Genomic DNA, 15,048 nt, shown 5'->3' with positions numbered 1-15,048 from the left:
TGAGACTAAGAGGGTGACCTAGATTGGGTTCTCCAGAAGTGATCTTTGAGATTAGTATTAGTGGCAAATGATTTATTAGGGAAGTTTCACAAGAGAAATTTATAAGAAGGCTGAAGAAGCAGGGCAGGGATGGGGATGAAGCCAATGAGTTGTTGAAGATAGTGTCAGCCCGATTCTGCAAGGGTACTCTGGTGTGTGGGTTAAGCCTTAGTGTGTCCCCATTGGAGGCCAAGGAGCTGGGCTTTCCTCCTTGAGATGAGAATTCACCATCGTGGCTTTCCATGATGGCTGCAGGCAAGTGGTCTTCAGGGACCCCTGAGGGCAGTTGTCCTAAGATGAGTGTCAGGTGCTGGCCATTGGAAGAAAATAGGCAGCAAAGTACAGAAATGGCAAAAGGGATACAAGGAGGTCTAGGAGAAGCACTGGGTGTCTTTAGCAGGCTACTCCTCTTGTTGATTGCTCAGATGCACTGCATGAAGTTCATTCCATCCAGCTGTGGCTACCTCAATATGGTAGCTGGAGGGTTAGTGAGATAAGCTATAATCATTCCTGCCCCCAAGGTTGGTCCCAATGCTAAAACTGTTATCTATCATTTCCACTGCACATGCAAGATTCCTTTCACCCTCTATTGGCTCAGGAGTCTTGCCTTCTAATGTGACACAGTGACACAGATCTTCATACTGTGACCTAGACCCTCTTTCCTGAAGGCTATAGCTTGTGATTTCTATGCACTTTTCAGGCTGCAGCTACAATTGTGCATTCATAGTGAAAACAACATGGGAGCATCAGAGATATCCTAGTGGATTTCTGGAGGCATAGTGTTCGAATGGCATGTGGTGAACCATTGTTCACTTCCAGGATTAATATGCACAAAATGTAGAATACAACAATTCTAAAGTCCCAGTTATTTATTTATTTATTAAATATATTTTTTATTGTAATGAACGTTGAAACCCAGAAAAATAAGTATGTCAGTTTTACTGAGTAGCACATCCCTTGGCACATATCAGATATTTAATAACCATTTTTATGACTAAATAAATAAATAAACACATTGTAGGTGCTCCATAAATACATGTAAAAATGAATAGAATAAAGTAATTTAAAAAACACAGTCCATATATTTAAGTTATCAAAGACAACCAACGAAGCCCAGTTTTCCAAGAAGAAAAAAAATGCAGAAATAGTCCTTTTTTCTTTCATAGTTAAAGGAATAGATAATTAAAAGTTTTTCTTGTTTAGGAAGCCGAAATTCTTCCCCCTGAGGAAATAAGGCTTGTACAAGCCATTATCTGATGACAATGTACAGTGAATTAAATGGTTGAAGCATTGCATAATTCACTAGGAGGACAGTGCTCTATTGGGCAGCTGTTTCTCGGTCCTCACACTTGCTGCTTCCAGACAAGGTTATAACAGGATGTGTCCAGGGGCTGGGTTTAATGGTGAGTCTGCTGATTACAAAATGATGTTATGTAACACTTTCCGTTGCTTTTCAGACATTCATTCATTCATTCACTCATTCATTCAACAAATACAGTCTGTGTTGAGTACTTAATAGTCTGTGCTAGCTTTAGTTCTTGGAACTAGAAAAACAGTAGTGTATGGAAAATCTCCTTGCTCCTTGGGGTTACATACTAGAAAGAAAGAGCAATCCTAAATAAATAAATTACAGAAAGAGAGAGAGAGAGAGAGAGAGATGTCAGAAGGTGACTAGTGCTAGGGAGAAAAAAACTAAAACCAAGGGAGGAGATAGGAATTGCCAGGTGGTGAAGTGGGTGTAGTGCAATTGTAAATAATAAAAAGTGTTAGTAGAGAAAGTCTCAATTGGAGGATTACATTTGAGCAAAAACCCTAAGAAGCTGAAGGACAGAAACGTGCTTATCTGAGAGACTAATGTTCCAAGAAGAGAGATCAGTAGGTGTAGAAAGCCAGGGAGCACCAAAGAGGCCAGTAAGGCTGGGGAACAGGGGGTGAGGGGAAGTGCAGTGAGGATGCTACTGGCTCAGTAAATGCAGGTCCTTGAAAGCCACTGGTAGATTTGGATGTTTGCGCCCAGTGAGATGGTAGTGCTGGGAGATAAATGACATGACCTGATCATGTTTTACCAGGATCCCTCTTGCTGCTGAGTAGAATATGCTGGGATGGAGCATGGGCAACAGGGGGTGAGGGGAAGTGCAGTGAGGATGCTACTGGCTCGGTAAATGCAGGTCCTTGAAAGCCACTGGTAGATTTGGATGTTTGCGCCCAGTGAGATGGTAGTGCTGGGAGATAAATGACATGACCTGATCATGTTTTACCAGGATCCCTCTTGCTGCTGAGTAGAATATGCTGGGATAGAGCATGAGGATGAGGAAAAGAACCAGGCACGTGATACTGGTGGCTTGGAAGTAGTGAGCAATGGTTGAAGCTGAATGTATTTTGAACCAGAGTTGACATAATATGTTAGAAGATTGAACACTTGGTTTGAGGAAAAGCTGAGTAAAGGATAACTCCAAGGTTTTTGGCTTAAGCAGTCAGAAGAATGAAGTAACCATTAACTGAGATTTATTATTATGGAGGAGTGGAGTTTTGGAACTTATTGGAAACTGGAATAAAGGTGACTCTTGCTATGTTTTAGCAAAGAGACTGGTGGCATTTTACCCCTGCCCTAGAGATTTGTGGAACTTTAAACTCGAGAGAAATGATTTAGGGTATCTGGCAGAAGAAATTTCTAAGCAACAAAACATCCAAGAGGTGACTAGGGTGCTGTTAAAAGTATTCAGTTTTAAAAGAGAAGCAGAGCATAAAAGTTCAGAAAATTTGCAGCCTGACAATGAGATAGAAAAGAAAAACCCATTTTCTGAGGAGAAGTTCGAGCTAGTTGCAGAAATTTGCATAAGTTACAAGAAGCCAAATGTTAATCACCAAGACAGTGGAGGGAATGTCTCCAGGGCATGTCAGAGACCTTTGAGACAGCCCTTATCATCACAGGCCCAGAGGCTTGGAAGAAAAAAAGGTTTCATGGGCTGGGCCCAGGGCGCCCCTGCTGTGTGCAGCTTAGGGACTTTGTGCCCTGTGTCCCAGCCATTCTAGCCATGGCCAAAAGGGGCCAAGGTACAGCTCAGGCTGTGACTTTAGAGGGTGCAAGCCCCAAGCCTTGGCACCTTCCACGTGGTGTTGAGCCTGCAGGTTCACAGAAGTCAAGAATTGAGGTTTGGGAACCTCTGCCTAGATTTCAGAGGGTGTATAGAAATGGTTGGATGTCCATGCAGAAGTTTACTGCAGGGGCGGGGCCCTCATGAAAAATCTCTGCTATGGCAGTGCCAAAGGGAAATGTGGAGTTAAAGCCCCCACACAGAGTCCCCACTGGGGCACTGCCTAATGAAGCCATGAAAAGAGGGCCACAGTCATCCAGATCCCAGAATGATAGATCCACCTGCAGCTTGCCCATGCACCTGAAAAAGTCACAGACACTCAATGCCAGCCTGTGAAAGCAGCTGGGGAGAAGCTGTACACTGCAAAGCCGCAGTGGTGGAGCTGCCCAAGATCATGGGAACACACCTCTTGCATCAGCATGACCTGGATCTGAGACATGGGGTCAAAGGAGATAATTTTGGAGCTTTAATTTAATTACTCTGCTAGTTAATTAATTTAAGCTTTAATTTGACTACTCTGCTAGATTTTGGACTTTCACTGTCTCTGTAGCCCCTTTGTTTTGGCCAATTCCTCTCATTTGGAATGGATGTATTTATCCAATGCCTGTACCCCCATTGTATCTAGGAAGTAACTAACTTGCTTTTAATTTTACTGGCTCATAGGTGGAAGGGGTGTGCCTTGTCTCAGATCAGACTTTGGGCTGTGGACTTTTGAGTTAATGCTGAAATTAGTTAAGACTTTGGTGGACTGTTGGGAAGACATGATTGGTTTTGAAATGTGAGGACTTGAGATTTGGGAGGGGCTATGGGCAGAATGAAATGGTTTGGCTCTGAGTCCCCACCCAAATCTCATTTTGAATTGTAGCTCCCGTTATTCCCACGTGTTGTGGGAGGGACCTGGTGGGAGATAATTGAATCATGGAGGTGGTTTTCCCCATACTGTTCTCATGGTAGTGAATAAGTCTCACGAGATCTGATGGTTTTATGAGAGGAAATCCTTTTCACTTGATTCTCATTCTCTCTCGACATGCCTTTTGCCTCCGCCATGATTGTGAGGCCTCCCCAGTCCATTAAACTTCTTTTTCTTAATAAATTACGCAGTCTCAAGGATGTCTTTATCAGCAGCATGAAAATGGACTAATACAACACTACTTCACCATCAAGAACGTTGATATTCATTTATTTTTCACTGTTTTCCTCTGTATGCTTGCATGTGCATTACCCTGGACCACATTAGCATCATAGCTTCTGAATCCCCTCAACTATATTTGCTTTTACCTTCACTCTCAATCAGTTTACTAGCTCCATAGTGCAGACTAAACTTTAGGATTCTTTGCAACTTTGCCCATCATTTCTGAAGTGCTAAACTCCAACATCATGTCCTCACTACCTTCAGTCCTTTACTATTCTTCTTTCTGACCTTATCAGTAACTACAGGGACTACTCTTCTTTCAGCCTGCTGTTCCATCTTGACTTCATGTTAATGCTTATTCAGGCTGGATTCTGTGGCATTTTTCCTATAACTCTGTCTTCAGTGTCCCCAACTCTTTTCACTTACTGTCCTGTGATTGAGAAAAACTTTCAGTCAACCTGTACTCACTGTTTTTGACTTGGTATTGGGGAATGGGTAATTCTATAGAATTCCCAGGAATCCCTAAGATCACTCTCAGGCTCAATAATTTACTGGAAGGACTTGCGGACTTGCAGGACTCAGAAAACTCACTAACTCATGGCTGTGGTTTCTTACAGTAAAAGGATACGCATTAAAATAAGCTAAGAGAAAAGGTGCATGAGGCAACATCCAGGAGAAACCAGGCATGAGCTTGCAGATGTCCTTCACAGTGGAGTTGCATGGTTGTGCTTAATTCTTCCAAGGATGTGTAGCAACATATGTGATGTGTTGCCAACTAGATAAGCTCATCTGAATCATGGTGTCCAGGGTTATTTTTGGAGATTTATCACAAAGTCATGCAATGACTGTCTGACTGACCTCAGCTACTCCTACTCCAGCACCTCAGAGCAAAATATGTCATTCATATGCAACCATTAGAAAAATCATTCAACACAGATCATATTGTCAGCATAAACCTTATGATCAAACTAGTGCTGCATGGCCCAAGGCCTCAGGCATACAAAAGTATTCTTATCAGGCAGAAACTTTCAAAGGCTCAGAGCTCGTCTTCCAGGGCCAGTCCTGAAGACAGGATTTTCTTGGAAATGTTCAGTTTGAGCAACCCAGGCCTGCTGAGTGAACACTTTCCTGCACGCCTGTGAGTTAGCATTCATCTCATACATGATCCTGATCTTTTTTAGGCTCCTCAGTTCCAAGTCTTCTTTCTTTTCTGTTCCTCAGTGTAACTTTTCAGCTTTCACTTCTGTGTTTAAGTTCATGCTTCTTTTGTTCCTCCTATCACAATGGCAAAAATGACGATTTCTGTTCAAGTTTCTTCCATCCTTAACTTCAAATTATCTGAACTCATTCTTCCTTCTTGTCGCTAGGAAAGATCTGTACTTATTTCTATGTAGGATTTGCAATTTCACCTTTAAAAAACCTTATCCCATCTCCCTTCTCTTAGAAACTTCTAAAATTCATCTTTTGTGACTGTTTTCCCATCAGTCTAAAATCCTTATCAAGTCTCTCTTATCCTAAAAGTACTTCTTTCTGATAAGTACCCTTGGTGCATGACTGGTAAATGTCCTTTTAATTCCTTAGCTCAAATGTCTTTCCCATCAGGATTTTCTTCTCCGTTTCCAAACTGGTACTGCCTAGTTTATGATGTATTCCATATAACATCATGACGGAAACCTAACTGGTTCCCCTGCCTCCAATGTCTGCTGTTTCTCAAGTCTTCCCTCAAAGCTACCAGAAAAAGAATTTGATCACTTCCCTGAATCACTTAGAAATTCTGTTAGTTACTCCTTTGTCTAGTGAATACAATAGAAACTATTTAGCATGATTTATAAGACTTTCTACTATGGTGCTCACTCATCTTCCAGTGTTGTCTCTTTTCTTGTTCTCACCCACCTCTCACCTTAACAGATGCCTGACAGTTCTAAGACTAAGCTATGGGCTGGCTTGTTCAGGCAATTCTCTCTGTCTAAAATGTCATTCTTTCTATTTTTCACCTGTTGATGTGCTATTTATCCTTCAAGACATAGCTCAAATATTAAATTTTCTGTGGTGCTTTTGCCAAACTTTTTCATTTACATTCTTGTTCCCTTTTGCCTATCATATCTTATTGTGTTGAAGTAATTAATTTATTTAGCGTGTCTGTTTCTTTCCTCAGAGCAGAATGCTCTGGTCATTGATTTCCCAAAGTGACTGACAGAGTAGGAATCAAAATAGGCTAGTTTAATAGAGGGCTGGGATCTGAATTAAAAAAAGCTAAGAAAATTCTAAATTATATATCTTTAAAAAATAATGTGTATATGTGTGGCACTTAATTCTAATTATGTATTATTACTGAAAGCTATGGGACCTATTAACTCCCAGGAGTATTTTCCCGTTTTCAGTATGGAGCAAACTGACCATCGAGATACTTCTTTTAAAATTCCCAGTAACATATAGTGATTTCTTGAAATATCTTGAATTAAAATTAGTGTATCTTCCATCTGCCAAGACTGAACTTAAATTATCTTTTACAGATTCTAGCTATAGTTACTAGATTAAGCAAAACATAAAATTACATTTGTAATTCCATTTGTAATTTTCTCAAAAGAAAAATAAATCAAGATTTGCTTGAGTTGCAGCGAATTATGATAACATGAATATTCTGAATTAAAGCCTCTCTGACTTGGTAATTACTGGGAGCTCTTTCATGGTATATCCTGGATTATAGAATTATTCATATATAACAATACACATCATAGTGAGATTCAGGGAGAGATTTATTACATCACTTATAATTTAGAACAAAATGTAGGGATTTAGTCTGTGCATTATTTGTTGTAATATTGAGATCAGAAAATTTATGAGAAAGATTTGCCTAATAATAAGAACTGTTTGGGCCAGGCACGGTGACTCATGTCTGTAATCCCAGCACTTTGCGAGGCCAAGGCGGGTGGATCATGAGGTCAGGAGATCGAGACCATCCTGGCTAACACGGTGAAACCTCGTCTCTACTAAAAATACAAAAAAATTAGCCTGGCGTGGTGGCAGGCGCCTGTAGTCCCAGCTACTCAGGAGGCTGAGGCAGAGCTTACAGTGAGCCGAAATCGCGCCACGGCACCCCAGCCTGGGACAGAGCGAGACTCCGTCTCAAAGGGAGGCCGAGGCGGGCGGATCACGAGGTCAGGAGATCGAGACCATCCTGGCTAACACAGTGAAACCGCGTCTCTGCTAAAAATACAAAAAATTAGCTAGTTGCAGTGGCGGGCGCCTGTAGTCCCAGCTACTCAGGAGGCTGAGGCAGGAGAATGGCGTGAACCCAGGAGGCGGAGCTTGCAGTGAGCCGAGATTGCACCACTGCACTCCAGCCTGGGCGACAGAGTGAGACTCCATCTCAAAATAAATAAATAAAATAAAATAAAATAAAAAATAAAGTAAAATAAAATAAGAACTGTTTGGAGGTGTCTCAAAAAACTAAAAATAAGAGTTACCATACAATGTAGCAATCCCACTGCTGGGTATATGCCCAAAGAAAGGAAATGAATATATCGAAGAGATATCTGCCCTCCCATATTTCTTGCAGCTCTGTTTACAATAGCTAAGATTTGGAAGCAACCTATGTGTTCCTCAACAGATGAATGGATAAAAAAGAATGTATTATACACAATGGAGTACTATTTAGCTATAAAAAATGAGATTCAGTCATTTGCAACAACGTGGATGAAACTGGAGGTCATTATGTTAAGCTAAATAAGCCAGGCACAGAAAGACAAACATCACATGTTCTCACTTATTTGTGGGACCTAAAAATCACACTATTGAACCCATGCAGATAGAGAGTAGAAGGATAATTATCTGAGACTGGGAAGGGTTGTGGTAGGGGGAGGTGGTTAGGGGGATGTGGGGACGGTTAATGGGTACAAAAAATAGAATGAATGAATAAAGCCTAGTATTTGATAGCACAACAGGTTGACTATAGTCAATAATAATGAGGTGTACATTTTAAAATAACTAAAAGAATATAACTGAATTGTTTGTAACACAAACGATAAATGTTTGAGGATATAGATACCCCATCTTCCATGATATGATTATTATGCATTGCATGCCTGTATCAAAACATCTCATATATCCTATAAATATATACACCTACTGTACCCACAAAAATTTAAAATTAAAAAAATGTAATAATAATTGCTATAGCTTTTAAAAATATATTATCTATAATATAATAGAAATAATTGATCATTCCAACTTCATATTCTGCTTCAGTGCCAATAAATGCTTGTTAAAGCCTGGAGTCAAACAGTAGGAAAGTGATAACAATTTCAACTATTGTGAACGATGCAGCAATATGGTTTAATCGCCCTGGTAAATGCTGAATGGCTCTTTGCTATACAGGACAACAAACTTCATTCTAGCACAAATTGAGAGTTTAGGTTTAGTATTCAATGACACAAAACAACTAAGTGGCTATTTATAAAGGAAAAAGAGATTTGGATTTAAAAAATTTGATGTTTATTATCACTTAAAATTAATCATCTTTGGGAGAAAATTAGTTTTGAAATTATAATAAAAGTTACAACTCCCCCTTACTGTTGGGGAAGTAGATAATAGCTAGTCAAATAGGAATTTCATATATTAAAAAGGCAGTATTGCCTAGGTTTAAGAGCATGCACCCTGCAGTCAGACTGTCTGCTTTTTTAAAAATTAATTTTTTATTTTAAATAGTTTAAGTGTACAGAAACATTGTGAAGATAGTACACATAATTTCCATATAACATACACTCAGTTTCCCTTATTGTTTATCTCCTACATTAGTTTGGTACATTTGTCACAATTAATGAACTAATATGAGTGCATTATTATTAATTAAATTCCACATTTTATTTTGATTCCCTTAGTCTTTCCCTGTTATCCTTTCTCTGTCTCTGAATTTCATACAAGATATCACATTAAATTTTGTCCTCATGTCTGCTCAGTCTTCTCTTGGCTAGGATAATTTCTTAGAGTTTTCTTATTTTTTATTACCTTGACAGTTTTGAGTACTGATCAGATATTTTGTAAAATGTCCCTCAATTTGGGTTTATATTATGTTTTTCTCACAATTAAACAGAGGTTATGGGTATTTGAGAGGAAGATCACAGAGGTAAAATGCCATTCTCATCACATCATGTCAGGGTAAGTGCTATCAATGTTACTTATCACTGTTGATGTTAACCTTGATCATGTAGCTGAAGTAGTGTTTGTCGGATTTTGCTGTTGAAAGTTGCTCTACCCCAGCCCTTTTCCAACTGTCTTTTTTGGAAGGAAGTCACTATGAGTTATGCTCTACCTCGATGAGGATAGAGTACATAAAATACTTGGAATTCTTCTGCAAGAGAGATTTGTCTATTCTCTGCATTTATTTACTTACGTAGCCATTTATTTACATCTAAATGGACTCATGAATATTTATTTTATACTTGGGTTATAACCCAATACTACTGTTTTTTATTTTGCACAAACTGTTCCAGCTTTGGCCAGTGGGAGCTTTTTACTCAGCTCCTGTGTTTCTTTGACATACATTCGTTATCATGAATTTTTTTGAGTACTTCCTTACTTAATGGCACTACAAGTTGCTCCAGGATCATCTGGTATATTTCCCACCCTAGCCCTGGAATCAACCGTTTCTCTGAAGAGTGATGTTTGTTTCTATTGAAGAATAGTATTAGAAACCAAGACCTGGGAACTGGGTCTACTCATTGCTAATGTGATGTTGTTACTTCTTTCAACTGTGAGAGTGAGAAAATATAGGTGTACATGCTAATCCATGTATACAGGTTGAGTATCTTATCTGAAGTGCTTGGGACCAGAAATGTTTGAGATTTCAGATTTTTTTGGTTTTAGAATATTTGCATGTACATAACGAGATACCTTGGAGATGAGATCCAAGTCTAAACATAAAATTTATTTATGTTTATATGCACCTTATACAAATGGCCTGAAAGTAATTTAATATATGTATATTTTTTGAGACAAAGTCTTGCTCTGTCGCCCGGGCTGGAGTACAATGGCACAAATCTTGGCTCACTGCAACCTCCATCTCCCGGGTTCAAGCAATTCTCCTGTCTCAGCCTCCTAAGTAGCTGGGATTATAGGCGTGTGCCACTACACCTGGCTAGTATAATATTTTTAATAATTTTTTAATATGAAACAAAGTTTGTGTACATGGAATCATCAGAAAGCAAAAGTGCCACTATGTCAACCACCTTTGTGGATAATCTGGTTGTTTGGCATCACCATAATTCCTGACTCTGAATTTAAATGCTACTGATCAATAATCATTTTCTTACACTTATTGATGTAAGTACTTAGTAAAAAATACGACCTGTCCTTTGTATAGTAAAATCAAACCCAAGAATAGCTGGATCAGCTGTTAAACAACAGCAACAACAGCAGCAACAGTAAGCTTTCAGTCTCCTCCTCTGATGCTGTGTTTTGATTAAAAGCTTATTGTATGCTATATTTTATATTTTTACGTGGGAAGAAACATCAGAAGCGTTTGAAAGACTGGGAAGTGAATCCCCTAGGGATAAGAGGCATTCTGCTGGATGGCTTTTAAAAATGTTTCTTCCAGAGTCGTCTGCCTCCTTAAGAATAATTTTTGTCTTAGAAGCCTCTTTAATTTTAGAAACTGACATGATTTCTTGTTCTGTTATAAATGCATGCTGTTTTAGTCCTTCAATAAGCCCATCACACATTTTCACGTATTGTCTGCAGGCACTTTTTCTGCAGTGTTAATGACGCCATCTTCATCATCACTATCATCATGATCATCTTGATTCAGAACTTTTTGGCTCCATTGGTCAATGACTGCACAACTACAGCCTCATTACTGATGTGTAAAACCTCAACATCACTGATCATTAGAGAAATGCAAATCAAAATTACAATGGGATAACATGTCACACCAGTAAGAATAGCTATTACTAAAAAGTCAAAAAATAACAGGTGCTGGTGAGGTTGTGGAGAAAAAGGAACATTTATACACTGTTGGTGGGAGTGTAAATTAGTTCAGCCATTGTGGAAAACAGTGTGGCGATTCTTCAAAGACCTAAAAACAGAACTACCATTCAACCCAGCAATCCTATTACTGGATATATACCCACAAGAATATAATTGTTCTATCATAAAATTACATGCATGCGTATGTTCCTTGCAGCACTATTCACAATAGCAAAGACATAGAATCAACCTAAAAACCCATCAATGGTAGACTGGATAAAGAAAATGTGATACATACACACCATGCAACATTATGCAGCTGTAAACAAGAACGAGACAATTTCCTTTGCAGGAACATGGATGGAGCTGGAGGTCATTAGCCTTAGAAAACTAACTCAGGAACAGAAAACCAAATACACCATGTCCTCATTTATAAGTAGGAGCTAGATGATGAGAACTCATGGGCAAATATAGGGGAACAGACAATGGGGCCTACCAGAGGGTGGAGGGTGGGAAAAGGGAGAGGATGAGAAAAAATAATTATTGGGTACTAGGCTTAGTACCTGGGTGATGAAAAAATCTGTACAACAGACTCCCATGATGTGAGTTTACCTGTATAAACAATCTGCACATGTACCCCTGAACTTAAAATAAGAGTTAATAAAAACTTATTAGATATGCAGTTTGTTCAACTTACTGATGGACTCTGAAAATATATTATTTGCATATGTAAGGATGTCATGCATCATTTTTTTTTCTCACTTGACATGCAAAATTCTTCAAAGTCACCACCTTGTTCATCATTATCACTGAACATACTCACAGGCCAGAAGTTGTGCCAGGCATGCAGCAACTGTGTCTGTAGTCACTGTGTTCCAAGGATTGGCAACAGCATATATATGGCATTTTTCATGCTAACTTTCTCTTGAAAACCTTCCATACCCAAGTGTCTGTTCACTGCTGTTAGCCTGCTGCTCAAGAAAGTGTTTTTATATGTAGTCTTTTTTTATGTAATGTGATCTGGTCACATTGGCTGAATTAATGAAGTCATATTTGGGAAAAAGTACATGGCATAGACATTATTTTTTATGGGAATGTCAGCTGGAGGATCAGCCAAATAGTTGTGAAGGAATAACACATTCTTGCCATTTAGTCATTATCCATCCAGCTTCCCTGCAATCAGCAGGAAGTGCTGTAACAAAATGTTTGTGAAGCTAATCAGAAAAGATGTCATTGGTGATCTGATGATGACTTCTTATTAGCATAATAATAGACCGGTAAGAAATTCACTCCTTGAAAACAGAGAGGATGCAAGCTTTTGTCTAAGAAGAGTTTACACTTATGCATGCCTGCTGCATTAGCACATCCCAGCACAGTTATTCTGTCCTTGGCATCCTTAATTCCTGGAGGGGCTGTCTCGTCACCTGTAGCAAGTGTCTTTTTGGACCAATAATGCCCAAGCATTGATGTTTTGTCAGCATTAGAGACTTGTTCTGGTGCCAGATTTTCATCAGTGATGACTTTGGCAAACTCATCAATTAATAAATTTCCCTGCTGCTTCATGATTGGCAGATGCTTTATCACCACAAATCTTTAACAATTTAATGCCGTGTCTTTTCTGAAATTTCTGCAGCCAGCTTGTTGCATGTATTTTCAATTCCTTCCAAATTTCAGTTCACTATGATAGAACTTTGCTTGTTTCATGATCAGTATACCATTAAGTGGCATGTGTTCACTGCAGTGTTGATGGATCACTCTTTCAATACATGATCAAGATATTAATTTTTAGCTTTATTCAGTTTTTTATTTTTCATTAATTTGTGTTCATTACTATCAGCATAGAGAACTTCAATTGTTCATCTTTCTGTTTCTTCAGTTTGTATATGGTGGTCATTCCAACACCATGTTCTTCTGTAAGATGTTTCACGCTTACACTGGTGTCCAGTTTCTCCAACAGCTTGACTTTGTGTGCTACAGATAAACATAAATGCTTCCTCTTTTTCTTATCAATCTTACCCATAGTTGTATCTGCAGGCTTTGTTGACATTTCAACAATATCTTTATGCCAAAGAGCAAAGAATAAGCAAAAAACAAAAAGTCAAAAACAGAGAGTAACACAGGTAAGTCTTAGCTCCATGTGGGGCATCATGGGAAACCTGTTACTGGCACATCCAGCCTCCATACATGCCATTTTATTACCCTTTGTGGGCGTGTTTGCATGGGGAAATCTCGAAATGTGTGGGAAAGATATATCGCAGCTGAAGGAAGCTGGGAGAGTCTTCTTCCTTTGAGGATGCTGATTAAAAGAAAACTGTGTGTTATGCACCCGAGTTTTGACTGCAATCCATCTCATGAGGTCAGGCGTGAAATGTTTTCACTTGTGTCATCATGTTCTCCAAAATTTTTAGATTTTGGAACATTCTGGATTTTGAATTTTTGAATTAGTAATGATCAACCTATACATACATATCTAAAAATATTTCTATATGTATCCATTTTTATATCAAAGCAAAGCATGGGTTCATATTGATTTTTCCAACTCAAATCTAGTATACCACATGGATCATTCTAGTTTTCCCCTTTTGCTTGTCTGTAACCTCCTGGGCCAAAACTGAGAAGCTTGGCTCCCACTGTCCACTGTCGTTTACTTAATTATTTAATTTCAGCCTACATGCATAATGCTTTCAGAATTGTTAACCCCTATGCCCATGGCAAACAAGTTTATTAATAGAGTACAATGCCCATGTGAAGTTCCTTTGCCTGTCTTACAGTCTCCACTCATTTCCAAAGTTACTTTGTGTAATACCTTTCTCCCCCAACTCCCTCGTGAGGTTGTTTTATGTATTTGTAATATAGTTATATGATTTTGTAACATCTTGGAATCCCTTGATTTCCTAGACGGTTTTTTAAAAAAACTGCATATGTTGAAATCCATTCTGTGCTATACAGTTCTATGAGTTTTGATAAATACATATTGTCATGTATACCTCAATACAGAATAATACAAAATAGTTTCACTTCCCTAAAAAATTGCCTGTACTTTGCCAATTAAACCCTTCTCTCTCCTCAACAGCCTGATAACCACTGATGTGTTTATCAACTATAATGTTTTGCCTTTTTTATAAGTTTATATAAATGAAATTATGTAGTATGTAATCTTTTCAGACTGGTGTTTTTCACTTAGGGATAGTAATTTGAGATGATTTTGCATAGCTCAATAACTCTTTTTTTTTTTTGAGACAGTGTCTCTCTCTGTTGCCCAGGCTGGAGTGCAGTGGCGCGATATCTGCTCACTGCAAGCTCTGCCTCCTGGGTTCATGCCATTCTCCTGCCTCAGCCTCCCAAGTAGCTGGGACTACAGGTGCCCGCCACCACGCCCGGCTAATTTTTTGTATTTTTAGTAGAAACGGGTTTCAGCATGTTAGCCAGGATTGTCTCGATCACCTGACCTTGTGATCCGCCCTCCTCGGCCTCCCAAAGTGCTGGGATTACAGGTGTGAGCCACTGCGCCTGGCCCTAACTCATTTTTTTTTTTTTTTAATCACTGGATAGTACTCCATTGCATGGATGTGCCCCAGTTTGCTTATTCATTTGCATATTGAAGGACATCTTGGTTACTTCCAGTTTTGGTGATTATAAACAAAATTGCTATAAATCTTCATGTGCAGGTTTTTATGTGAACGTAAGTTTTCACTTATATCTAGAGTATGATTGCTGGGTTATATGGTAAGACTGTATAGCTTTGTAAGAAACTTTCAAACTGTCTTCCAAAGTGGCTGTACCATTTTTCATTCTCAACAGCAATGCATGTGAGTTCCT

At 38.9% G+C, this 15,048-nt stretch overlaps 1 protein-coding gene across 7 annotated transcripts in view; it reads left to right on the top strand.

Annotated features, from left to right (window-relative positions):
- Positions 1-15,048, top strand: part of N6AMT1 (N-6 adenine-specific DNA methyltransferase 1) — a 494,077-nt gene that overhangs the window by 281,147 nt on the left and 197,882 nt on the right. For 2 of the 7 annotated variants that reach the window (XR_010138799.1, XR_010138798.1), the window contains exon 10: positions 9,359-9,423. The exons of the other annotated variants lie outside the window; for them this stretch is intronic. The gene's annotated coding sequence lies outside the window, so the exon portion shown is untranslated. The remainder of the gene's footprint in view (positions 1-9,358; positions 9,424-15,048) is intronic. 7 annotated transcript variants of the gene reach the window in all.

This window comes from Pongo abelii, chromosome 22 (genome assembly GCF_028885655.2).
Source record: "Pongo abelii isolate AG06213 chromosome 22, NHGRI_mPonAbe1-v2.0_pri, whole genome shotgun sequence".
NCBI lineage: Eukaryota > Metazoa > Chordata > Mammalia > Primates > Hominidae > Pongo > Pongo abelii.
The sequence above is the reverse complement of the archived record's forward strand: the minus strand, read 5'-3'. Positions and strand labels throughout refer to the sequence as shown.